Source organism: Canis lupus, chromosome 10, assembly GCF_011100685.1.
Source record: "Canis lupus familiaris isolate Mischka breed German Shepherd chromosome 10, alternate assembly UU_Cfam_GSD_1.0, whole genome shotgun sequence".
NCBI lineage: Eukaryota > Metazoa > Chordata > Mammalia > Carnivora > Canidae > Canis > Canis lupus.
In genome coordinates this window covers 56,580,685-56,607,193 of record NC_049231.1, presented here as the reverse complement: position 1 = coordinate 56,607,193, position 26,509 = coordinate 56,580,685, and the positions used below count along the sequence as shown (strand labels likewise).

Genomic DNA, 26,509 nt, shown 5'->3' with positions numbered 1-26,509 from the left:
TTATCATGCAGGCTTTCTGTGATACTCACCCTCTGGTTTTATGGGAAAACAGCTCCGCAGGGATGTCTATGTGCATGCATATATGCATTAGTAACAACTTGTTAAGGGCCTAGGTATTAGTTGATTAGCAGTGACTAAGATAGATAAGTCCCAGCTCGGTTGAGGCTCATTTTCTGTCGGGGTGGTGGTGGTGGTGGACAGAGCTGTGGGGTGGGGGGAGAGTAATAAGAAAAAGGCAAATAGGTAATAACAGAATTCCATATAGTGATAAATAAGAGGTTATAGAGCCATTGCAGGTTATCTTCATGACCACCAGAATGACTGGTGGTGCTGTGAAAGAGGGGACTACTTTAGGTGGGGGTCCGGGGACAGCTTCATGAAGGACGTGGTGTTTGAGTTGAGATCTGAGTGACAACATTTCTTTCCAGGAAATGACCAGCAGAAGAGTGTTTCAGGCCCAGGGAACAGCATGTACAAAGGCCCTGACCCACAATTTGTTCTTCGCAGGTAAAAGGTGTAGGGTATTGGGTGTAGGGAATAGAATAAAAAACTCTATTCTAAACATACTACGTTTACGTTGATCATTGACATCCAAGTGAAGAGTTTTACATATGCATCTGGATATATTAGTTCTGAGTTTAGGCAAGAGGTTGAGGCTGTAGATAAAACTTGGGAAGCATCAGCATATGGCTGACATTTAGCCAGGTAGTGGGTAAAAAGATAGGGCCACGGAATGAATGACCCTTGTGTGAACTGACATTGAGGAATCAAGGACATACAGTCTGCAAAGGAAACAGAGCGGGCAGCTAGTGAGGTAGGAGGAAATCTAGGGAAATTTAGAGATGAAAGTATTGCAGAAATGAGGGCCAACCGTGCCAAAATACAGTATCGGCGGATTTTTTTTTAAATGCAAAAACCACTTTTCATTTATGTTGTTTTAATATACTTGCAGTTATAATACATACAAAGGCAGCTCCTGCCACTTGATTCAGGCACCGCTTGATCTAAATTAACCCTGGTTCCACGTTCACTTTCCCACCGCTCAGCCCTGCTTGCTGCTTCTGCTTCCAGAACAGCCTGGGCCACTGGATGCTGAGCACCATGCTAGGCTGAGGTACGTTCCCCATCCAGAGCCCAACAGAGAGTTCAGCCCCCTGACACAGGGTTCACTCTTAATTATCCTTCTAATTTTGAAGGCTTACTTCCCTCTCATGCTGAGAAAAGAGAATAGAAAGCCTTCTGAGACGTGGAGTCGGCTCAAATTCCAAGGTATGATTCAACCCAGTTTCCCTCTACCTCGACAATATAGATTAAAATTATTTTGCATAGGATAGTTTTGGTTTCCCTTTAACTAGGTTAGTGAATGATCAGATTCCCACCCCCCCCCCCCCCCATTCCCTTTTTAGACCGTTGCTGTCTTTAAAGACTGTCCCTTTTTCCTCTTTGGGTTTGAAAAACAGGCAGAGAAGCAGAACATTTAGAAAGCAGCTTCACATGGGGCTTCTCACATTCCTCTTTGATGGAGAGATGGCTGTGAAGGTAGCCTGGAAACTGCTGAAGCCTTATATTCTTTTGTATAATATTCTTTATTGTTATAATTCTCTTTTTGTATATCACATGGGCAAAAGGCATATGATGGAGTCAAAAAGTACTGGACTGGAATTTGAGAAAATCAAATTCTGTTCCTAACTCTGGGCAAATCAGAATCTCTTTGATTTTCAGAGTCTCTCAAGTAAAGGGAGGCGGCGTAGGCCTCCCTCTATCAGCTGTCTCATAGGTTAAAGCATAATCTTCAATATTCTCAAAATTAAGACTAAGACATTAAGATGCTAAAACTGGTAAGAAGAGCATTGGAGATGTGTGTGTGTGTGTGTGTGTGTGTGTGTGTGTACATAATTTAATAGAAAAAGTAAAAGATTGTCAAGTTAGATACCAAACTGGTTAAGTGACAGGGCAATAAACTGTAATCTCTGTGCTTATCTACTCTAATAGACAGAAATTATTTGCATCTTCATGAGACAAAAATTTTCACATTAGCCCCTATACCTTTGGAGGTATAAAGTCAATAGAAAATTATTCTCAGGGCAGCCCGAGTGGCTCAGTGGTTTAGCGCCTGCCTTTGGCCCAGGGTGTGATCCTGGGGTCCCTGCATGGAGCCTGCTTCTCCCTCTGCCTGTGTCTCTGCCTCTCTCTCCCTCTCTCTGTGTCTCTCATGAATAAATAAATAAGTAAAATATTTAAAAAAAGAAAATTATTCTCAGTCCTGCACTGACAGGAGGCCCACTAATCTTTTCTGCCCATTTTCAAATGTCATATAATTTTTCTGACAAATATTTATATATATATAGCATATATATGATCTTGGTTAGCATTTCTTCAGCACTTAGTACATGCTGGGCAATGTGGACACATATTTCCTCTTTAGATGCTCACCACAACCCTATGAAATAGGCACTTTTATTATCCCCATCTTGTAAAAGAGAGAAAATTGATGCTCAGAGTAGTTCATGGATCATCCCAAGGTCACACAGCTCATAAGCAGGGCTGGCAATCAGACTGAGGTCTTATTCTTAAATCTTTGTCTGAACTCTTGTTGTTATTATGTGAAGGGTTAAAAGGAATAATGAATGTGGAGGTGCTTTAAAGATTGTGAATGTGCAGGACACCTGGGTGGCTCAGTGGTTGAGTGTCTGCCCTCAGCTCAGGTTGTGATCCCGGGGTCTTGGGGTCGAGTCCGGCATGGGGCTCCCCACAAGAAGCCTGCTTCTCCCTCTGCCTATGTCTCTGCTTCTGTGTGTCTCATGAATAAATAAATAAAATCTTGAAAAAAAAAAGATCGTGAATGTGCCAGAAAAATGAAAAGTGTTATTGTTAAATCTAGATTCCTATTAAAGAATAAGGCAGTAAGAGTTACGCCGGCCTAGGGGGAGATGTGTTAATTATGGAAAAGGTCTATTGCCCTGGGAATGCCTCTGAGACTTTATCTTTCAATCTGTTCCCTTGAATTGAATAGGTTTTACTGAACTCGGCCTTTGCTTAACTCAGCCTCTGTTTTCCTTCCGCCTTTTATTTTTTGGAGTGGATTTCACTGAGACAGTTTCTTAGCCCATTTCTTATTACGTGCACGGAGAGGTGTCCACTCTGAAACCTTTCTTCACATCTCTTTGTGTTTTTCCTCAGCGTAGGAAACTGGAAAGAACACGGGTCTCAGACCTGGACAGGCCTGAGTCTGAACTTCAGCACCTTGATGAACTCGGTGAAGACTTGGGGCAAATTACTCTCCCTTCCTCCTCTTGGCCCCCCTCCCCACTCTGTCCTCGCCCATCTCTTCTTGTACCCTTCTTTCCCCTCATCTCCTGAACTTCTCCTCCCCTTCCCCTGAGTTCCTTCCTTTCTGACTTCCCCTCCTCTTTCATCTTCTCTTCCCTCTCAAGAGGTCCCAGAGAGCGGATGCTTCCTAAACCATGAGGTTGGTCCTCACCTTACTAATTTGCAGAACCTTTGGAATTTCACTGTAGCAGAACTACTGGAGCCTCTTTCTTTTCTTTCTTTCTCTTTCTTTCTTTCTTTCTTTCTTTCTTTCTTTCTTTCTTTCTTTCTTTCTTTCTTTCTTTCTTTCTTTCTTTCAGATTTTATTTATTTATTCACGAGAGACACAGAGAGAGAGGCAGAGACACAGGCAGAGGGAGAAGCAGGCTCCATGCAGGGAGCCCGACGTGGGACTCGATCCCAGGACTCCAGGATCACGCCCTGGGCCAAAGGCAGGTGCTAAACCTCTGAGCCACCCAGGGATCCCATGGAGCCTCTTTCTATTCCACCTCTCACTTTATTTACGAGGGAACTGAGAACAGAGAGGTTAAACCCAAACCCGCATGTCCTGACTCCCAGTCAGTGCTCCCCCTAACACATGGCTGAGCTGCCTCCGAGTCTGCCCTTTTAACACCGTGTTGGGATTCATCCCTGTCTTTGCTCGCTGTTCGTGGGGGGACTGGGAAAATGGGATGATGGATTACTGCTATAGTTTGCTCATAAAGAGAGATAAAGTCTTCTAACCCCTGAGACCAAAGAGAATTTGTCATAATGCATAAAACAGAAAAGTCAAGCTTCACCAGCACATGTGCAGCGTCCTCCTTAACTAGTCAGGGAAACACAGCAAACACAAATCGCAAGCTAACTCATCTGCGGTCACTTCCACAGAGAACCACAGTTTTTGCATTCAGTGTCTCTGGGAAAGGAACAAAATGGCGTCTGGCAGGAGATAAAGCTGGTGAGAAAGAGACCTAATGAACTTGGTGGAGGCGCCGGAGACCAAGACCACACCCATCATGTCTCCTGCAAGTTTCTCAGTGGAAAAATGAACCTTCTCCACCAGCAGGTATGCCTCCTGCCCAGCCCTCCTGCTCTCCTCACAGAGGGAGGGAGCTGAGATGGCGCTCACCTCAGGGAGGGGCTCCAGTTAGGATGGTAGGTCTTGAGAGGCCCACAGAGCAAGCTCTGCCACCTGTAAGGCAGATCCTCTAGATTGACATGGGTCTACATTTAATCCCCTTGTGTTATGTCTGAACCTTTAATCGATGGCCTTTGGTCTCAGTCAGCTGCCCTTGGTGGAGGACCAGTATCCACACCGGGGCCAGAGCACAGGACAGGTGTTGTCCCTGAGGAGGGCAGCAGTAATTTGGGACCTTCTCTCAGGGTAAGATGCACAAATAGGCAATTCTACAGACACAGAAGGTAGATTAGTGGTTGCTGAAGGCCAGGAGCAATGGGGAGTTTCTTTTTCAAGTGATGAAAGTGGCCTGGAACTGAATACTGATGATGCATAACTGTATGAAAATGCTAAAAAGCATTGAATGGTACACTTCAAATGGATGAATTTTACAGCATGTGAATTGTATTTCAATTTTTAAAATTTGAGGGGAAAAAAAAGGGGCAAAGGTGAATTTTGGACTAATGCTCAGGGCTGTCAAAGCCAGCAGCTGCTCTCCCGCCAAGTATCCTGCCTGCATATTGTAAATGTGGGTTTTAAAAAATATTTTATTTAAAAAAATATTTTATGTATTTATTTGAGAGAGAGAGAGCACAAGTGGGATGGAGGGCAGAGGGCCAGAGGAAGAGGGAGAAGCAGACTCCCCGCTGACCAGGGAGTCCAATGTGGGGCTCGATCCCAGGACCCTGAAATCATGACCTGAGCTGAAGGCAGATGCTTAACCACCTGAGCCACCAGACATCTCAATGTTTTTAAGTGTCTTATATACTTTTTCATAATTTTCATTCTTACAGTGGAATGATGGTCCACCGTGTATCATAATTCATAAAGAGATAATTCCAGTGCTGGTGATTTAAGAATGTTCCATGTTTTACTGTTATAGATGGCAAAGAAAGTAAAAAAACCTCCCTGCACTCTGCCACAAATCTTGATTTTCCACAAACTTACTCCTGGAATCTCTATTCTAGTGCTGGATGACGCATGGTCTCTATTTTAACCCTGTTCCTTGTTGCCTGTAGTTTCATCCTGTCCCCTTGGGTAAGCCTCATCATAAAAATCTAGCTCATCCGACTTCATCTGTGTTTTTATTGCTGGACCTATTGCACCATTTTGTGATGTATTTATTTACCTATCTGCTCTGCCAGACTGTGAGCCCCCTGAGGTCAGACACAGTGTCTTACTAATTTCTAATTCCCTGTTGCCTCTGCTTGGCAGGTGGAATGTGTAAAGTATATGTTAATTGAATTTAATTGAATTGCAAAGATTCTGAAGAACACTGCTGAGGGTGTCTCTTTGCTTCTGTTCAATTATTCTCCTTAGTGTTAATTGCAAAAACTGGAATCACTGTGGCTAAAAGGCACAAATGTGTCTCCTTACTTGCCACGATGTTTTCTCAAAGCGGGTCCTGATTTGCAGCACCCCCTGAGATGAACACCAATATCACCATCACCTTGCCAGCCCATCAATTTAAAAAACGCTAATTTAGTAGATGTCAAATAGCATTTCTCATTCAAGGTTGCTTTGATTTACATTTCTCTGAGTACTACCAGGGCTGAACATTTCTCAGGTGTTTATTTACTATTTTTCTCTTGGGGGGAACTGCTTGTTTATATTTTTCGTCCGTTTATCTATTAGAGTAAAGAAATATAACTAATAAATTTGAAGAAGCTCCTTTTATATTTTATACATCACCCTATATGCTGTCACATATGATCTATATTTTTCATATGCTGTATTTCGTTTTCTTACATTTTTGCTGTATTTCATTGTACAGAAGCTTAAAATGTATATACATATTTACCTATCACTTTTTTTTATGATTCCTTATGAAGTTTCAGGGGAAAAAAGTTCTCTTTCATGAATCTGCTAAGTCTTTTATCAATGCTCTGTTCTTTTCGCATAATAAAAAAAATCAAGTCATTAACCTCGCTAAATTATATCAAATCTAAGCTATTTTTAATATTACTATCACTAATTTCTATGCCTCTTATCAAATATTCCTTGGGTCAGTTATGATTATGTGACTGCAAGTAACAAAAGTCCAAATAACAATGGTTTAAACAAATAGGGGTTTATTTTTCTCACTTTACAGAAAGTCTAGAGGTTGGCAGTTTTCCTGAAATGTAACTGTGGGATTTTACTTTAGAGAGGTGACTAAGTAATGACACTGGGAGATCCATGCCATTGAAAAAAAAAGAATTTACTACTTACATATGCTGATTGAAGAGGGCATGCATGCCATCCCGGACCACAGGAGAAGCAGGTTTTGGTCAGAAGCAGTAGCTAGAGAAAGCCTAGGCCAGAGCCTTTATTGGGGTTTCTGCAGGCAAGACAAACCAGGTCAGAGTAAACAATTAGAAACGACTAGTTTGAATAATCCTGCTGGGCTTTCAGCTATCAGGGCGGTCTCTCTAGTTGCCTGGTCCCTGGCCCTGAGATGATGTTGGACTGGAGAAACGTTGGCTCTGTGTGTGTGAGTTACATAAAGGGGGTGATTGGTTACTTCCCAAGTAAGTTGTTTATGGTCTTGAGATATTAGCTGGCCCCGAAAGGGTCATTCTCCCCCAGCCAGCAAGATGTTTAAGATGTCAGGACATCATCAGATACAGAAAAGTTTAAAAACAAACAAAACAAACCATGATTGACATAGTATCTTTTTTTTTTTTTTTTTTTTTGACATAGTAGCTTTTGTCATCATTTCAGTATCTCAGTGATTTGGGGCTGGAGACTCAAATTCTCTTGGCCTCTCCTTCATGCTTACCACCTCATGGTTCCAAGATGGCTGCTGAACCTCAAGCTATCCCTGTATTTAAAGAAGGGAGAATGTTGCATCCAAAGCAACAAGAAGGAAGGGCAATGGGAACCAAGCCAGTTTCTTTGATCAGGAAAACAAAAATTTTCTCAGAAACTTACTAATAGGGACACCTGGGTGGCTCAGTGCTTGAGCATCTGCCTTTGGCTCAGGGCATTATCCTGGGGTCCTGGGATGGAGTCCTGGATCAGGCTCCCTGCAGGGAGCCTGCTTCTCCCTCTGCCTGTGTCTCTGCCTCTCTCTCTGTGTTTCTCATGAATAAATAAATAAAAATTTTTTAAAAAAAGAAACTTACTAATAAACTTTCGCTTAGGTCTCATTAATCAGAACTGCACCCTATGGTCACATCTAGCTGAATATAACCCTGCTTTAATAGTAGAAGAAAACAAAAGGAGGAAAAGGTTGAAAGGGACCATTGAATCAACCAACTAGAAGTGTTTGCCACACTCCTTCCTTCTCTCCTTATGTTTAAAAAAACTATTTTGTAATAGATTAAAATATTTTAAATGTATACGCATGTGTGTATTTTATATATATATATACACATATATACATGTGTATGTAGTTATACTTCAATTTATTCTATACAAATGCTTCTATAAATTGTTAGGCCTTTTAAAGTCTCTTTATCTGGTTCCATTAATCTGTGATCTACCTAGCACATTAATCCTTATTCTATTATATAGGAGTTTTTAATGGCTGATACTGGTAGGAACCCCCATTAGCTTTCTTTTCTGTACTCCCTGTTGATGATATTATTTTTATGCATATATTTTAGAACAATTTTGTGGATTGAACATAATTATTAGGCTTTCAATCAAAATAGTATTAAGTCTATAAATTTAATTAAACTCAAATGCAATTCTACTGGTTGGTTCAGACATTTTAATGTTATTGTCTTTTTACCTTGGAATTGTCTCTATTTCTTATTTGAATCATCTTAACCATCTTTTAAATGTTCTAACAAAGCTTTGAAGTTTTCTTTTTAAATGTCACATTATGTAGTTCCTAATCATTTTAAGTTTGGAAATTTGTGAGTGTGATTGTGTGTGTGTGTGTGTGTGTGCGCTTATAAATTCGATCTTTTTATTCATTATGTTATCAGGCTGGTAATTAAGTATATGTAGGAGTTGTCTTTTATGTTTGTCTTGAAAATCAAATTCCTCATTTAAATGAACTTGTCAGTTGTAGGTAAGGGATTTGCCTACTTGTTGATCAAATCTCATTTTCTGTGTCAGTTAGTTTGGGTTTGGTTATAAGTAACAGAAAACCCAAGCCAAGCTTTCCTAGACAAGAGAGGCTCACATCACCGAGGTTAGTTCAGCAGCTCTACCGGTAACAAAGGGTTTAATTTCTGTTTAGCTCTTCACTCTGCTGGGCGACATAGCCTTCCTAGTGAGGCTGCTGGTCCTTGTAGTGATCAAAGGGCCAAGAGAAAGTCACACTTCCTAGGGCGCCTGGCTGGCTCAGTGGGTAGAACATGTGACTCTTGAACTTGGGGTCATGAGTTCAGAGATTCCTTAAAAATAAAATTGGGAATAGAGATTACTTAAAAATAAAATCTTTTTAAAAAAAGTTTATGCACTTCCTTATTCGTATCCATGAAAGAAATGACAGGATTTCTTTTCCAGACCTTCTTCCCACCCAAACCTCCCTTTTTTTCCACAGCTTTCTCAGTCTTACTGCAGCTGAGTCCTTGCTTACCCCTGAACCGATAACTGGGTAGAGGAATGAACTTATACTATTTGACTTGATTTGAGGGTGGTGAAATTGTTTCCCCTAAAGCATGTAGGCTTCATGTAGAAGTTATGACTATCCACCCCCCCAATCCCCAGTCAATTCCAATCTCTACTGCCAATTTAAGGTAGTTACCAAGATTTGAACAGTGGAGATCAAGGAGGGAACCATAACGCCTGCTATACTTTAGATGTCAGTTTTTCCAGGACACCTGCCTTGCTGCCCTAAGTCCAAGTCCCAAATCTCTCTTATGTACTCTTTTAACCACAGTAGACCTGCCTGTTTACTTATGGGACCAGAAAAATGACAATGTACTTATCATCCCTGGCCATCTTATATGGAAGATATATCTTGCTAATGGGAGAACTTTGTTGGACACCTGAAATGTAAGATTTAAGAAATTTCCATAAGGAAGAAAGATCCATAGAGCAACTTCCAGGGCAGGCTCTGTGCCAGGGACCTATGCCTAGACTGGGAGACTGGGGGGAGGAATAGGGTGGTGGGGTAAGGAGGTTAAGGGTTGTTGTAGTATGAGGACAAAGATGCTTATGGGGAATTTCAGAGAGAAATTCTATGCATTGTGAAATGTAAACTACTTCTCCTATACATTCCTCAGTAAAACATCCTTCATCGTGGCCTAGTACAGTGAATTTATTTTAGGAACATGAAGAGAAGGGCAGGGGTTTGCTTTCAAAATGGCAGGGCAAGAATGGGATCAAGCCTCAGGATATTGTGATATTGGGTTTCACTTGTCTGTCCTCCTCCCTAGACTCCAAGTTCTGTGAGGGCAAAGACCAGGTCTTTCTTGTTTACCTCTCTGCCTGGCTCAGTGCCTAGGACATGGGAGTTTAGTAAGCATTTGTGAAAGAATGGACAAATGAATGAATGAAGAAACAAACTTGGTAAAATTAGAGAAACATTAGTCAAATCCCAAGTCTGCCACTTTCTCATCTTTGGAATGGGCAATATAATAATCACCTTTGGAGCCTTATCGTGAGATTTAAGTCTAATAAATGGTAAACAAATTATAATTATTAACTCTTCCTAAATTATACCAGCAAAGCTACAAATTCTGATAACAACAAACACTAACATTTATTGAACATTTTTTTTTTTTTTTTTTTTTTTTTATGATAGGCACACAGTGAGAGAGAGAGGCAGACACACAGGCAGAGGGAGAAGCAGGCTCCATGCACCGGGAGCCTGACGTGGGATTCGATCCCGGATCTCCAGGATCGCACCCTGGGCCAAAGGCAGGCGATAAACCGCTGCGCCACCCAGGGATCCCTGAACATATTCTTTGAGCAAGAACTTTTGGTAGGCTCTTCATATTCCTTACTTTATTTTTTTAAATATTTATTTATGTATTTATTTATTTATTTTTTCATATGCCTTACTTTAATCTCATTCCTCCCAACCAGCCTTTTCCTCCAGGACATTCCACACACACAGCTCCAACAATACCTCTAGTCACTCACAGGCACCAAAATCTAGGTAGGGAAAGAAGGAATGCTTTGCTGATCTGTTATTTGCTACTTCACTCTGGAGATGCACAGCTTAGTTGCTCTAACAAGATTGGATAAAATGTAAGTGACTATTTTTAATGGTGAAATGCGATAGATTCCTGGTTGTTGTAGCAATGAAGACCACGTGACCTTAAAGGCAAGCAGAGGCTGAGCCTGTGGTCACCAGTGATAGGAAATGTCGAGAGTGGATTTGTGAGCACCCGGAATCAGTGAGCTTTGTTTTCTCACAAGGTCCATTCCCGGAACAGTTGAAAATGCCAAGGGCTAAATTCAGATTTCTAGAAGATACTCAAAGATTGCCCAGCAAGGAGAAAAGATAAAGGGACATTGTTATGGTTCATATAAGTCCTCTGGGCATTTTAACATTTTGGGATGTTAGTTTTCTTATTTCTAGAATAGGAATAACAAATCTGATTCTTCGTCTCTTATAGGAGTATTTGGGTGTTTAATAAAATGATGTTTGGAATTTCTCTATGGAAAAATGTTACAGAGATAAAAATTATTTCAATAACTAAATATATATATGAACTCCATATATACTATGAAAAGTTGAAGGAGAGGTAATACAGACTCATTTAAGATTAATTTCTCCATGCGTTTCAGGTCGGTGCTATGCACTGAAATCTGAAAAATACATTTACAACTCTACATGTATATATAATATGAATAAAAGTACTCTTATAGTTATGGATGTTCTTAGAGGCAGAATCATGTACTTGTTGCTGTTCTTAACTCCTTAGATTTCTGTCTTTTCAGAAAATATCAAGTGATCACTTTGACAATATTGTGTAACACTTATCATATGAAGTTGCCACTTGCTTTGTAAGTTAAAGGGACTGCTCAAAACTTAAAGCAGCTGGCAAAGAAATAAGGTAACGAGAAAAGCTGACTTCAAGAATTTCAAATCTTCTAGACTAAAATAAATCCATTGTGTGGGAAAAGTGTTTTCATCAAAGCAGTAGAAGATTTTAATCAAGAGTGATAATGATGGTCCTAATGATTGCTCTTAAGTTTTGGTAGTTAAAAGGAACAAGCTTCAGTTATCTGAAATAGATCCCCTGACATGGGATGTTCAATCTCTCCCTGTGAGTTCTTCTGTCACTAATTCTAAGGGATGCAGCATGGGGAGACCTGTGTTCTGCTCCTAATTTAGTGGGTGTGGGTGATCTGGAGAAAGTCACCTTATCTTGCTGCATGTTTTCCTACCTGTCAGTGAAGAGAATGGAGTAATTAATCTCTACAGTCTTTTCAGCTCTATGATGTTGTGACTACTTCCAATCATTTCCAGAAAACTTACTGCTTATCTTTCTAACAGTGCTAAACAATAGCCTGAAATGAGAGCCTAAAATTAAGTGGGGCCCATGAGGGTCACTGTAATAGCTACATTAGAGTGATCACACTGCACCAGACCCCATGCCTCAACCTTCGAGTTTGCTATCCATCCTCAGAATGACCTCAGGAATACCTGGCCGTGCATCTCAAACAAGGAATTTAACAACTTGTGGAACTTCTGTTACTAGCTGGTGGGTCCTTACCTATGTAATGACAGATCTAAAGCCTGTCAATACCATTTTGGAGTAGTGCAGGGAGAGAGGGTGGCTGGGATTGCTCTACGTGGTGCCTCTCCACCTGAGGTATTTAAGTAGGTGTTCACCAAGCACCAGAGCAGATCAATTCTTTGTCTTCATCTTCCTAGACATTTTGGTAGCATTTGATGTGGTTAATTGAAGCAGTTCTTTTTTTAAAAAAATATTTTGTTTATTTATTTATTTGAGAGAGAGAGCAAGAGCCAGAACACAAGCTGGGGGAGAGGCAGAGGAAGAAGCAGGCTTCTTCTTCTTCCTGCTGAGCAGGGAGCCTGATGTGGGGCTTGAGCCCAGGCCCCTGGGATCATGACCTGAGCCAAAGGCAGATGGTCAAGTGACTGAGCCACCCAGGTGCCCCGACTGAAACAGTTCTTGAAACAATTGCCTCATATGGCTTCCATGACCCTGAACCCACCTGGTCCTTTGGCACCTCTCCAGCACGCTCTCTTGGTGACCTTTGTGGGATCCTCCTCATCTTCCCAGGCTCCACTTGTTGAAGGGCCTCTTCTCTTCTCCATCTGCACTCATTTGTTGGTGATCTCATCCAGCTTGTGGCTTTAAATAGTACCTATACGCTGATGATTCTAAAATTAAACCTCCATCCGGATCTCTGCTCTGAACTCCAAACAAATATATTCAGCTGCCAACTCAACATTTTCACTTGGATACCTGATCTCAAACTTAAGAGACCTGAACTTTTGATTTTCTCCTCCAAACCCACCCCTCCCACCATGTTCCATGCAGTAAAAGGCACTAGGACAGGGCACCTGGGTGGCTCAATGATTGAGCATCTGCCTTTGGCTCAGGTCGTGATCCCGGGGTCCTGGGATCAAGTTCCGCATTGGGCTCCCCATAGGGAGCCTACTTCTCCCTCTGCCTGTGTCTCTGTCTCTCTCTGTGACTCTCATGAATAAATAAAATCTTTAAAAAAATAGGCACTAAGATGTCCCTAGCTGAGAAACTAGGAGTCATCCTGGATTCCTCCTTTTCTCTGCGTGCCACCTTTAATCCATCAGCAAATCCTGTTAGCTGTAGCCTGGGAAGTCATCCAGAAGCTGAAGGCTGTTCACTGGCTCCATCACCTCCTCTTATTCCACACGCCCAACACCTCTGCCCGAGACTATTGCAATAACCTTTGATGGGTCTCCTAGCTTTCACTTTTGCCATCAATCTATTCTCCAAACGGCAACTTGTGATTCCTTTAAAATGCCCATCATTGCAAATCCAGGTACCTCCCTTGTATTGGCAACACAATCCCAGATTCTTAGCTTGGCCTGTGAGAGCCTGTGGGATCCAGCTTCCAGCTTTCTCTGAAACCACATCTCTTGCCCCTACTCCCTCACTTACTCCAGCCACACTGGATTATTCTTTTTTTTCCAACACATCCAGTAGGCTCAGGTCTTAGGACCTCTCTACTTTCTCTTCTCTCTGTCAGGCAAAGCTTTCCCCAGAGATTGGAATGTTTCACCTCCTTACTTCATCCAGGTTCTGCTCAAATGGCACCTTATCAGACATGTCTCTTCTGACCTGCTCTATGAGAAAGAGGTTCCCCCTTCTCCCAGACACTTTCAATGTCTGAGCCCCCCCTTTTATTTCTTTGTAACTGTTAACTGTCTTCTCTGTTAGGGGCTTTTTTCTGTTGCATTTAATGCTGCATCCCTTTGGTTACAACATTGAGTCCATAACAGGTGCTCAATAAGTATTTGTGAAATGAATGAGTACATAAACACTATAACAACAAAGGCAAGTTTTATGATGTGAATAGATAATCCAATAGAGGAGTAACAGTAACAGTAAGAAAACATGTTGGCAGCAATCAAAGACACAATCTGTTTCTCTGACTTCTAAAGTTCTGGACTTTCTCCTGCCCTGCTTCAATTGCTCCTAGAGAAGCCCTCACTTCCTGTCTGCTCCACTGGCATGCTGTTCCTTGCTCTGCTCTGATCTCAGGGAACTCCCGAGGCCTTGGCTGTATAACCATCCCTCCACCTCCATCTTCCCATTTTAGGTTTTCCATGTTCTGATGAACCCATATGGACCTTTTTCTTTACTTGCACACCCGTGCCATCACTATCAAAGTTCAAGTCATTAATAAAATATCAGAATTATTATATAACCATTATCAAGGCAGTACATATTCAATTTATAATTAGAAAAAAATGAGGTAGAAAATAAATCAGACAAAACCTCTTGCACACATTCTTCAGAGATACCCTTCAAAAGACTATTAGCATTTTGGTTTAACTTAGGTCTGGGTAAGAAGCTACCTTGCCCAAGCTATGGTCATGTAGGATCCTCCCTGGCTGATTTAGACCTGTGGTCTCCTTGCCAAAAAGAAGGAAAATAATGGAAATTAAATATAATGTAGAATGTAGCATTTTATGAGTTGGTGAATCAGCAAAAAAAAAAAACAAAAAACAAAAAACAGAACAAAACAAAAAACACATCTAAATAATGGTAGTACCATTCTGGTGATGTTGTTGTTAAACTTACAAATGTATACATATACAAATGTGTGTGTGTGTATATATATACATATATGTACATACATGCATATATATAATTAGAAGAATTTTAAACTGCAACAGTCATTCTGACTATATGAGAAATTGACAATATCTTATAAGTGATAAAAATATAGCTTTTTTGAGGTATATTTGACATATTATATTCATTTCAGGTATAAAGCATAATGATTTGATATTTGTATATATTGTAAAATGACCACCACAGGAAGCCTAGTTAACATCTATCATTATACATAGTTTAAACATTTTTTTCTTGTGATGAGAACTTTTAAGATCCATTCTCTTAGCAATTTTCAAATGTGCAATACTTTATTATAAACCATAGTCACCATGGTTTACATTATATTCCTATGAATTCAGGAGTTATTTTGTACTTAAAATAATCTAATAGCAGAAAAACTTACACTGGAAGATGTTATTAGTATATCTGTTTTAGCCAAAATATAATAATCTATTTTAACCAAAAAAAAAAAAAAAAAGGAAAAATCATCTGAGTTCAATAATGAGGAAATGGTTGTCATATCTTTCTTTTTTAAGATTTTATTTTTATTTATTCCTGAGAGACACACACAGAGAGAGGCAGAGACACAGGCAGAGGGAGAGGCAGGCTCCATTCCATGCAGGGAGCCTGACGTGGGACTCGATCCCAGGTCTCCAGGATCACACCCTCGGCTGAAGGCGGTGCTAAACTGCTGAGCCACCGGTCTGCCCTAAGTTGTGATATATCTTAAGGAAAAAACTTTCCATTCACAATTATAATTATAAACAATAAATAGGAAAATGTTTACAGCATAGTATTAAATGGAAAAATACGATGCTTTAAACAGGTAAAAACATTTAAGAATGTGGACTATGAACAAACAGGGAGTGGAAGACAATACACAAAAAACAAATCTTCATAACAGGGGGATGGGATTATGGGTGATTTTTTTTTTCTTTTCTCAAAGTACTATTTGAATATATTGACTGCTATTATTTTGATATTTTTTTGTTTTATTATAAAAATATGCAATTGCCGATCTCTAAGAGTTTATGACTTTGTGTCAGATGTTTGTAACCTACTCAGTAGCTCTTCTCAGGCCCCTGTCTCTTTGCCCATCTCCTACATAAAAGGTTGAAAATGCCCTATTTGGACTTCCCAGCCCACTTCACAGCCAGTGCTTGTCATGACCCACTCCTGGCCAATGAGATCCAAAGGAAAGCCTGGTGGACTACAGCTGCAAAAAAGTTTCTCCCTTATAATGTCAGGCCCATTAAGAAGACCCTTTTTGCCTTTGTCCTTTTGCTCCACCTTTTCGCTTCTGAAGACTGATTCTGGAAGGTGTGGTAACCATCTTGAAATATCACCAACTCTTTGCGGAGGGCAGGATAGAATGACAGAAGGACCCTTGGTACTAGACAATACCACCAAGTTACTGAACAAACTCAACAGGCTGCCTCAATACTTCCTAATAACTAAGCAATAAATGTCCTCGTGGTTTGAACCACTATTAGGTTTTCTATTACTTGAAGTTCAGTGCATTCTAACCAAGACAGCCAGACAAAAATAAGACTCACTGGCACTCAGAGCTATCTAGGTATATGGAAACCACAAAATGACAGGAAACATCACAATAAACATGCAGATTAATTTAAAAGAATGTTACACTCTTATAGACGGAAGCAAAAAAACCAAGAACCCCAATACATACTTATTTGTTGCGAATTCCCTGGATCTGTTAATGTTTCTTGGTAGAAAAAAACATTATATTTATTATATTTATTTTTATTAAAATAAAACAAGCATCCAGATACCTTTTTTGGCTTTAATCTTTTTCAAGTGTGTATCTCTCAGGAAGCAACCTTTTAGGGAATGATACGATGGCGGTTTTTCTCCCTCCCTACATCCTTTGACCCCTTTTATTATTATAGAATCCTACTAAATTATGTAAGATGGAGCTCCCTGGGATTTGATGATCCACTGCCTGGTGGGGGTGGGGGAAGAATGTGATTTCTTTATTGATCTAGTATGGGGAGTCTCTTCAACTTGGGCTTTGTGTCTACTCGATACAAATCTGTTTTTGAAGATGATAACGAGCAATTGAGTTTGCTGAAAAGGAAGTTGATTGACTAAAGCTGGAGAAGTTGGTGATGAAATAGCTTTGTATAAACAGACTTTAGAAATAGAATTCTAATGTATCCTATTTTTTATTTTTTATTTTCTTTTCTTTTCTTTTTTCTAAATGGCAGATGACCCTTATATTAAACAAAAAGCCAGGAGAATGGACCCCGTGATTATTGTCAGCGAGGTGGTAAATCCTTGGCTTGGTATGGACAGTGAAAGTGGAATTTAAATAGCACATAAGTGATAAAAGTGAAGACACTGGCTCTGCCCCACAGTGCTCTTAAATGATGATAGGGTGAGGGTGAAGTAGCCACATCATGTTTCATCCCTGTGGTCACTGGTGTTGGTTTGGAAACTCCAGTTGGCTGAGATTAGTGCAGGGAGAGAAAAGGAGCCTCCATCCTTTATTTCTGCATGATATTCCCTCCTGAAGCTGCATCAGGAGAGAGTGATACCCTCAGTTCAGATGGTAGTTATCTGCAAGTAGCAGAAAACCCATCTTAAAGTGTCTTATACAGATGTCTTTCCTTTCTCTTTTTTGTTTTTCCACATAACAAGAAACCCAGAAGTAAGCTGATGCTCATTTAACTCAGTTGATCAGTAGTAGCACCAGGAACCTAGTCTCTTTCTACATATTAGCTGCAGCATCCTTAAGGTGCTGGTCTTCACCTTCATCATTGACTCCTAATGATGGCAGGATGGCTATACTCCATTACTTGAATCCAAGGCAAGAAGAAGGGAATGGGGCAGGAGGATACTACTAGCAATATATGTATACATATACAGACAGACAGACAGACAGACACACATATATATTTAAAATCTGGAAAGTAAAATATTTCACAGAAAAATTTCGAAGATTCCTGTTTATGTGCCATTGGTCCAAATTGTGTCACATGGCCATCCCTTGATGCAAGGAGGCTGGGGGAAAAACAGCTTGTCACATTGCCTGCCTGAGCAATATTGGGATTCTGTTAGTACGATGCTGTCATAAAAATATAGAAAGAATAGAAACATTCTCTCCTGTTTTGCTAAAGATCATTAGTCCACTTTGGGCTCTTCAAGGGCTCCAGAAGTCATAGTGGAAACTTGTAGGAGACAGCAGCAGAGCTCAGGAAGGGATGCCCCTGAGAAAAACAACCTGGCCTCTCTCCTCATCCTTTACTCTCTTCTCCCCTGAAAGGAACAGTGACGTCTCTGATGGGGGATGTTAGGGGAGGGAACTGAGCATACTCTCATCATTCCTTTCCTCCCTCCTCTCCTTTGGGATTTCCTGATTCATCTATCCGTTTCTGATCATGCAGGAAACTTAGTGGACAGTCCTTGACCCCATGGGTGAGGACTGAGATTGTCCAGCTGTGCCTGTGACCGGGAGCAATGTGGAATAAGCCTATTGTTGCACAACTGGCTAGTCCTCTAATTTAGCATTTCTCAGTAAGAAAGCCAATAATTTTCATTTTCACTTATCTGACACCTGTGTCTAGCAGTTAATTATTATTGAACTCAAATGGGTGAAAGAGAGGTTGTATGTATGAACACCCTAATACTCTTCCATGCACGAGCCTCTGTATCCTCAGACTAGTATGGCCCCGGGACGAAGCTCTAATAGTCCACTGATACGCCTGAATATGGAAGATACCATCAAAAGATGTAGTCTCCTTTATGTGAGTAATGTTTAGCTTCCATTTCTATGGCCTTTTTCTTTTCTTGCCAGGATCATGTAGTTGAACACTTTTAGGCTCAGCTGGAATATTAGTCTATTTGCTTAAACTTATACAAAGTGAATCCAACATAAAGTAGCTGAGGTTTAAAGATGATTAAGGCAGTAAGACCGCCCCCAAATTACTTCAAGGATGGATGTTTAGTTGACAAAAAATAAGTCTTCATTCTTGGATTGAGTGAAAAACAAACTACAGAGGAAAGAAAACAGATTTCTGAAAATATCCTTTCTGTCCCCTCATGAAAAGAACATTGGCAATTCTTCATTGTAGAACAGCTGTGTTTGGAAACTGTTCTTCTTCATCTAGGTTTGGGGTTACTTAAGATCCTGTACAAGTCATGACCTGTATATCTGAGTCTGATCCAAAAGAAACTCATGTTAAAACAAAAAAAAAAAAAAAAAGGAAAGAAGAAAGAAAAAAGGAATTATATTCAGGAAAGTTCAGCCATGAGAATAATACTGAGAATTTCCTAAAGTGTTTTCCAGATCTCACCAGCTCTCTATGCATAAATATGCATGTAACCAAAATGTAGTTTTGTGGCTTCTGGGCAACTCTCATAATTTAAAGCATATCCTTAAAAATCAACAGACCCACCCATGTAGAAGAGTTAAATAAATTCTCACTGCTTGGCTGCTCAGCAGGCTTACTATTTTCCCTGAAAAGACCTCTTTACAGGATATGCTAGTCCTGTAATGTGGTAGGGAAGCTGATTGGGCAGACCAGAGGGCCTCAGGGTGCCCTGGACCACCTGGTTCTGAGGAAAGACTGGCAGTAGGGCATTCCCAAAGGTGGAGTTTGTACCCTGGCCACTTAGTGCTCCATTAACCCATCCTGGTGTTGTTCGTGTATGAGAACCTAAAGCAACATTGCTGAAAACAAAACAAAACAAAACAAAACACAAAACACTTAAACTGCTCCAAGCATTAGGATGGAAGTTGATTGCACAGAAGGTTGCTGGTTTGAGTTCCAGATGTTTGACCCAAATAGACATGTTTAAATGTAATTGCAGGTTTCCCACCCAGGTGAGGCTCATGGACGGGTAACCTTGACCTGACCAGGTATATCCTAAATCCCTTTTACCTTTACTTGCAAAAATGTACCCAACCAAACAAAATGGGTGTATCCACAAAGACTTTACCAGAGAAGCACACTCACTAGGGGTGGCACAATAACAAGGGATTGATTTTTAGGGATTTGACCTTCTGCGATGTAGGAGCTAGTTGAACAGTCTCTGTGAAGTAGGAGAAACTACTTCACAACTCACTAACTCACTCAAAGTTAGCAGGCAGGCAGTTGGGAAGAAGTGATGGGCGTGAAGTAGGGGAAGCATAGACAAATTGGAACATGTGAGAAGGAGGCAGAATTTGTAAGGATGGCTGGACCTCAAATGGCTTTCTTGGCTACCTTCAAGGCGCCAAGACTATAGCCCCACGCCAGTCCAGCCAGAGGAGCTCTGGATCTCTACGCACAGTGTGAGTGGCAAGAGCACCCTTGGCCAGTACCAACCTTCTAAGCACAAAACAAAAATGGTTACTTCATTTCTGCCTCCTGAACCTCAGACAAAACTTTACTCAAGCCCATGGGCCAAGGAGGAGGACTCTGGGAAACACAGTCCCAGCTTAGCTAAATTGACAGGATCCACATCCACCCCAGAGAAGAAGAAGGCAGCTGGGGAGGCTGTAGGAACACTAGTATCTTGATTATGTTTCGGGACGGAAAACTGAATGTGCTTTACAATCAAGTAGCCAGGTCAACTGAGGGCAGGAAAGTGGGACATTTTCACTTTACATGACAAAAGGAATCTGAGATGGAGCATAGAGAAGCTAAAAGCTCAGCATAAATTATTCAAAATATAAAAAGATACAGAGAAAATGAATAGACACCTTGAATAGAAACAAAGTGTGAAAGGCATACAAACTGCCCTGGGGAAGGGAGATCCTTGAAAGGGCTCTAGCAGCAACAGCAGTAAGAGCACCAGCTCAAAGGACAGCTAGGTCTTCGCTGACATTCGTCTGAATGAGCAGGGGTGCGCTGGGGAGTAAATCAGGGGATTTCCGTGCTTACAAGAATCCCTATAAAGGAAAGAGATCCAGTTCTCCCTGTCAATTCTCAACATCTCTAGACAAGGTATCTCTGCTAACTCATCCAAAGGATGAAGTGAGGTAATGTACCCTAATCCATGGCCTGCCGGTATCGTCACATCCTTCAGAGTTTGGGGGTCCCAAAGGTGGATTTCTGATTGGGTTCCTGGAATTCTTAATACACAAGTTTGAACACTCTCTCATACTGTCTCCTCACTTTCTCTTACATTTTTCAACCCGCATAATTTTCTCTAAGGGGAAACTGAAGTTGAGTCATAAGCAGATGGGGAGTAGGAACCAGCCACTTACTTCTGCAAACAGACATGGCAGCCTTTAAAACCATCACTGTGATAACTGCTGATGACAGACATTCTGAAATGTTTCAGAGACATTTGGAAGATGTGATTTAGCCAGAGAGGCTTATGTTATTTGGAACTGTCACTTTTTTCTGTATATCATTAGGCTGTGCGTCCTGCTAATTGCATATATACAATTACCCTCAAGTGCACTTATCCTTGACCTGCCCACATTATAAATATTTTAGATCTATGTGATTCTAGTCTGACAAGATGATTGTGATTCATCCTTTCCTCCCTGGGTTGCAAACCAGGTTGCTCTTTACAACTGGAATAGAAAGCCGGGACTCATTATGTTTTGGTTTTTATGATAATATTTTAAGGGGAGAAGAATTTTAATAGGCATGAATGACATAAAATGTATATAATGACTCTACGGGTTTTTTTTTTAAGATCTTATTTTTAAGTGATTTCTATACCCAACGTGGGGCTTGAACTCATGACCCCAAGATCAAGAGTCACATGCTCCACCAACTGAGCCAGTCAGAAGCCCCATGACTATATATTTGAAGATTTTATTTATTTATTTGAGGGAGAGAGTGAGTGAGTGAACAAGAGTGTGTGTGCATGCACAGGGAGGGGGAGGGGGAGGGGAGAGGGAGAGAGAATCTCCAGGAGACTCTGCTCTGAGCACGGAGCCCAACAAGGGGCTTGATCTCACGACTGTGAGATCATGACTTGAGCTGAAACCAAGAGTCATTTAACTGACTGAGCCACCCAGGCCCCCTGAGTGTAGATTTGAAAGGGAAATTAATGCCATGAAAATTTAAACTAAAAGGGGAAAAAATAAAATAAATACATTATTTTACTGGTAAAAAGATAGGCATCTTGTTGACCCACTAAAGAAACAAAATCTCTTCATGGATGTCCCACATTAACCTCAGAATATTGCTTTCCAGTGTTTGACGGAAACTAGGCCTCTACACTTACAAGATGTAAGTGCAATTTATATTGACTCTTTCAGTTCTTTAACTTCTGACTCATCGGAACTGGAAACATCTCCAGAGCACAGAACACATACCGACAACTGAACATCTCAGCAACATAAAAAAGTATTGCGATAACATTAATACATTATTTCTAGTACTTACCCAAAGTGTTCCATGGATTTTCAAGATTTGTATAGTTCAAATCAATTTCTATCCAGAGATCTACATGGTGACCCTTCAAAGGTTTGAAAGTTTTGACACTAAAGACAGAATTGTAATAAGAGCCTGTAGTGAAGCCTTAGTGGCTTAAGGCTCTAAACTGACAGGGATTAAGATATGACCAAGTTCCATCTGAAATGGATGGTCCCTGACAAGCTCCAAAGAGCCAAGTACACCTGCCATTTGGTATGAATGATGCTGTCTTTGGAGACAGCTTCCTTTTAGGGGTCGAGTGCTCACGGTTCTCTTGGTATGGAGGAGCCAAGACACTGGTCAGCCTCAGAATCACTACCCAACGCCTTCCTAAGAGCAAGCAGGACAGCTTATGGCTGTAGACAATGGGTGTGGTCAGATGAGGGAACCCCCCTGTCTCCAGAGGTAACTTCCTAGTGACCTTCTTTATTAAAAAAAATAAATAAAAGAGAGAAAGAAAAGGTCTATTAGAACAGGCATGTCTTCCTTCCCCTCCACTCTCTTCCTTCCTCCTTACAACCAACCGGGACAAAATGGCCATTTGAATGAATGCTTTGAATGCTTCCTCAATCACCTTTGACATTACCACCTGGATGGGTGAGGCCTATTGTTTTTCTTTCCTCCTTCCCCAGCTCGGTTCTGAAAGAACATTGATGCAGTTACTGATAAATTATTTGTGGGGACTCAATGACCAGTCCTTAGTTTAATAGAGTAGAATGGATTCCTCTCAGGGTAAAAGCAAGGCCTTAATCAAGTCTTTGAGGGATCCAACGTCTTTCTGGAAGCTATACTGGATCAGGGAAGGCATTCTGGTGCCTCTGTACACTGGGATAGCATCGGAGCCTGGAAAACCCTATGTGTGTAGTGCATATTCTCCAATGGCCTGGTCTCTGGTGCACCCTTGACTTTGAGAGACTTGTCTGATGAGACCATACTATTCCTGGGGCTGCCTTAGAGGAGAGTAGGGCAAGGTATAAAGCATTTCCAGCACCCAGAAGGCTTCCTGGGGGTTTCTAATTGTCTCTGGCATCATAATAGGCTCTTGGTTAACAGACCTCCAGTTTCAGAGAAAATCAGAACAAGGACGCCTGGGTGGTTCGGTGGTTAAGCATCTGCCTTCGGCTCAGGGCGTGATCCGGGAGTGCCTGGATCGAGTCCCACATTGGGATTCCTGCATGGAGCCTGCTTCTCCCTCTGCCTATGTCTTGGCCTCTCTCTCTGTGTGTCTCTCACAAAGGAATAAATAAAATCTTAAAAAAAATAATAAAAAGAAAGTTAAAAAGAAAATCAGAACAGACCAGTGTGACATCAGTGACCCTCCCCCATCCCCAACAGAGAACCACTAGCCACAGAAGCAGATTTCTTAAGTCTCTCCGTCTCGAATCTCCCAAGAAGAGAGCTAGCACCCCCACCCGCTATAGAGAGCTAGCCCCTGAGAAGCAAGGGGCTGCTGGTGTCACAGCAGGTCTCATGCCCCACGCCAAATACACATACCCATTCCAAGCCTACTCTGGAGAAGGGGAGTAAAGCTTTGAATCGCATATGACAGTTTGAACAAATTTTAATAACTAAAAGAGACCTGGAGATCTCCCTATATCTCCCTAAAATAACACTAGGGTATGAAATGGATGATATGAAAAGACATGGTTAAAAGCAGTGATTAAAAATATATAAAGCCAGGGGCGCTTAGGTGGCTCAGCTGGTTAAGCGTCTGCCTTGAACTCAGGTCATGATGCTGGGGTCCTGGGATCCAGCCACCCCGGGGCTCCCTGCTTAATGGAGGATCTGCTTCTCCCTCTGCCCTTCCCCCCACCCCACCCCTGCTTGTGCTCTTGCATGCTCTCTCAAATAAATTTTTAAAATATTTAAAAAAATGTATAAAGCCATTTCCTTCCTCAAGTCAAGGCTCCTCAAACTGGTTACCTAAAACTGTGTAAAAACTTAGTTTCTGGGGGCACCTGGGTGGGCCACTGGTTGAGTGTCTGCCTTCCCGCTCGGGTCATGATCCCAGAGCAGAAAGCTTCAGATTTTTCTAATTTTCTCTCCCTTGAGGGTATTTCACTTGTCCATGAAGAGGAACCCTGTGGCAGCCTGGGCTCTGAGCCCTGGGCAGAGAGTCAAGAGACCAGAGCCCCGGATCCAGCAGTGGCAAAGCCGCAGGCCCAGACAACCCCACTGCCTCAGTCTCGGTTTTCTCATCCATCAAATACCCTGCAGCACTGGCTCCCTGGGTGCTTCCAATTTCTCCTCGACTTTCTTGTGGATGACTCATAACCTGATGTTTTATAGGGGCCAGAGCATTTGAAACACATCAAATATAGGGTAAATGCAATTCAGACAGTTAAGCCACATAGAACACCAATTACAGACGTACAGAGATTCATTCCTTCACTCCAGGGTTTGTGTGTTGCTCTGGAAGTCAGGCTAAATCTCCCCCCTGTTCCGAAGCACAGTTATTAAGTGGACATCGGTGATGCAGCCTGCGCCTGACATGGTCACTGTGAGATGGATCACCTGGGACCTCGAGGTCTCCACCCCCATCCGCAAGTGCAGCCAGGCAGCCGGCGGGCGCAGGCTCCTTCAGAGCAGCCGTTTTGCCATCTCAGTATTAAAGGAAGAAGCAAAATACATCAGAGCTCCTAGGGAAGGAGGTATTTGTGGCTTCTTTTTTTTTTCTTTCCCTGAAAAAGTTTTTAAAAAGTTATTTATCAAATATTTCAATTGTACAAGAAGATACAGATAAAAATATAAAACAGTACACCTTTACCTTACCCAGGTTTTGTTTTTTTTTTTTCCTTACCCAGGTTTTAAGATCATTAACATTTGACCACATGTACTTAGATTAAAAAACCACAAGAAGGAAGGAAGGAAGGAAAAAAACATTTTAGTTGGAATCAAAATGCCTCCCTAATCTCAACTGAGGATGTACTGCCTCTCCCCCAAGGTAATAATTTTTTTATTCGTGTGCCTTTTTGCTGCTCATGTTTTTATACTTTTTCTACATATTTATTCATAAGTATATATAAGTGTGTGTTTTAATATTTTACGTAAAGGCTATGTCACTGAAAGTGACATTTTGCAACTTGCACTTTTAACAGTACATTTTAGATGAATCCATGCTGAACTAGGTGGATGCTTATTCATTTTAACTGAATGTACTATTTCCTTGTACGATGTTGAAACCATAATTATCAAAAAAAAAAAAGAAACCATAATTATCTGTTCCAGTATTGGAAGATATTAACCCTTCTAATCGAGTCACATGACAAGCAGTGGGGCAGGGGACCTGTACCTATCTGATTGGCAAATAAGGGGAAATTGATTCCTTGAAGGTTGTGAGCACCTCCTACATTAGCAGAGGTTGCGGAATTGTTTTCCTAAGTGGCTCTGCACATTGACACCCCATTAGTAATATGTGAGTTCTTGCTGCTCAACATGCTTGGTCACATTTGGTATTACCAAACTTGGATTTTAGTCAGTCTGCTAAGTGTGAAATGGTATCTATCTCATTTGTGATCATAACTGGCATTTTCCTGATCACTAGAGATGAAGATTTTTTTCCCCTGTTTGTTGGACTTGAGAGGCTTCTCTTTTATTAACCGTATATATTCTTTGCTCCTTTTTCCATTGGGTTGTTGCCTCTTTCTTGTTGGCTTGTATTTCCTTCTGTTTTGAGATAGATAGTAATCCTTTCTTGGTTGGAATTAGGAGTTGCAAAGTAGGAGTTGTTCTGCTTTCTGCGGGTAGACGCTGCTGTCTCTTAGAGTGCTAACAACGGACACCTGGGTTTGGACTTGGGGATGGAGAGGAAGAGTTAGCTTCTCATTTGGCTTTGGTTTTCTGGCTATTCAGGTGCAGACAAAAGTATTGATTAGGTCCAGCCTAGTTCGCTACAGTACTGTAGTGAGACTGGGGCTGAAGCTCCTCGGAAAGGGTTACTTGTTTGGTTCTCTTCTCTGTGCATCTCATAGGAATGGATGGTTATTTAGGAACGGCTTAGGACCCCAGTGATCTTAGACCCAGGTTTCCCATGGTGACCTACACATTCAAATCTCCTGGGGAACTTCCAAAAATAGTATGGACAACCTGGCCTTACCCCCAAAACAATTAAATCAGAATTTCTGAGGATGGATTCCAGGCATCAATATTTTAGAACTTTCCAGGTGGTTTTAACATGCAGCCAGGGTGCTAAACCACTGCCTGCCACAAGTAGCATCTTCACCACACCCTGTTGTAACTTTCCACACTTTGATGTTTGAGTCAAGATACCTGCTCTCATTAAGAATTATTAATTAGGGGGGGTGGGGGTGACTGGGTGACGGGCACTGAGGAGGGGCACTTGATGGGATGAGCACTGGGTGTTATTCTATATGTTGGCAAATTAAACACCAATAAAAAATAAATTTATTTTTTTAAAAAAGAATTATTAATTAGCTCTGGGGAGAGTTTAA

At 41.2% G+C, this 26,509-nt stretch overlaps 1 long non-coding RNA gene across 3 annotated transcripts in view; it reads left to right on the top strand.

Annotated features, from left to right (window-relative positions):
- Positions 1-3,109: 3,109 nt before the first annotated feature.
- The window catches only part of LOC111097754, a 36,883-nt gene continuing 13,483 nt past the window's right edge, over positions 3,110-26,509 (top strand). For 2 of the 3 annotated variants that reach the window (XR_005365986.1, XR_005365985.1), the window contains exons 1-4: positions 3,110-3,256; positions 4,198-4,375; positions 24,111-24,709; positions 24,863-25,002. This is a non-coding gene — a long non-coding RNA (uncharacterized LOC111097754). The remainder of the gene's footprint in view (positions 3,257-4,197; positions 4,376-24,110; positions 24,710-24,862; positions 25,003-26,509) is intronic. The other variant, XR_005365987.1, reaches the window with a different exon arrangement.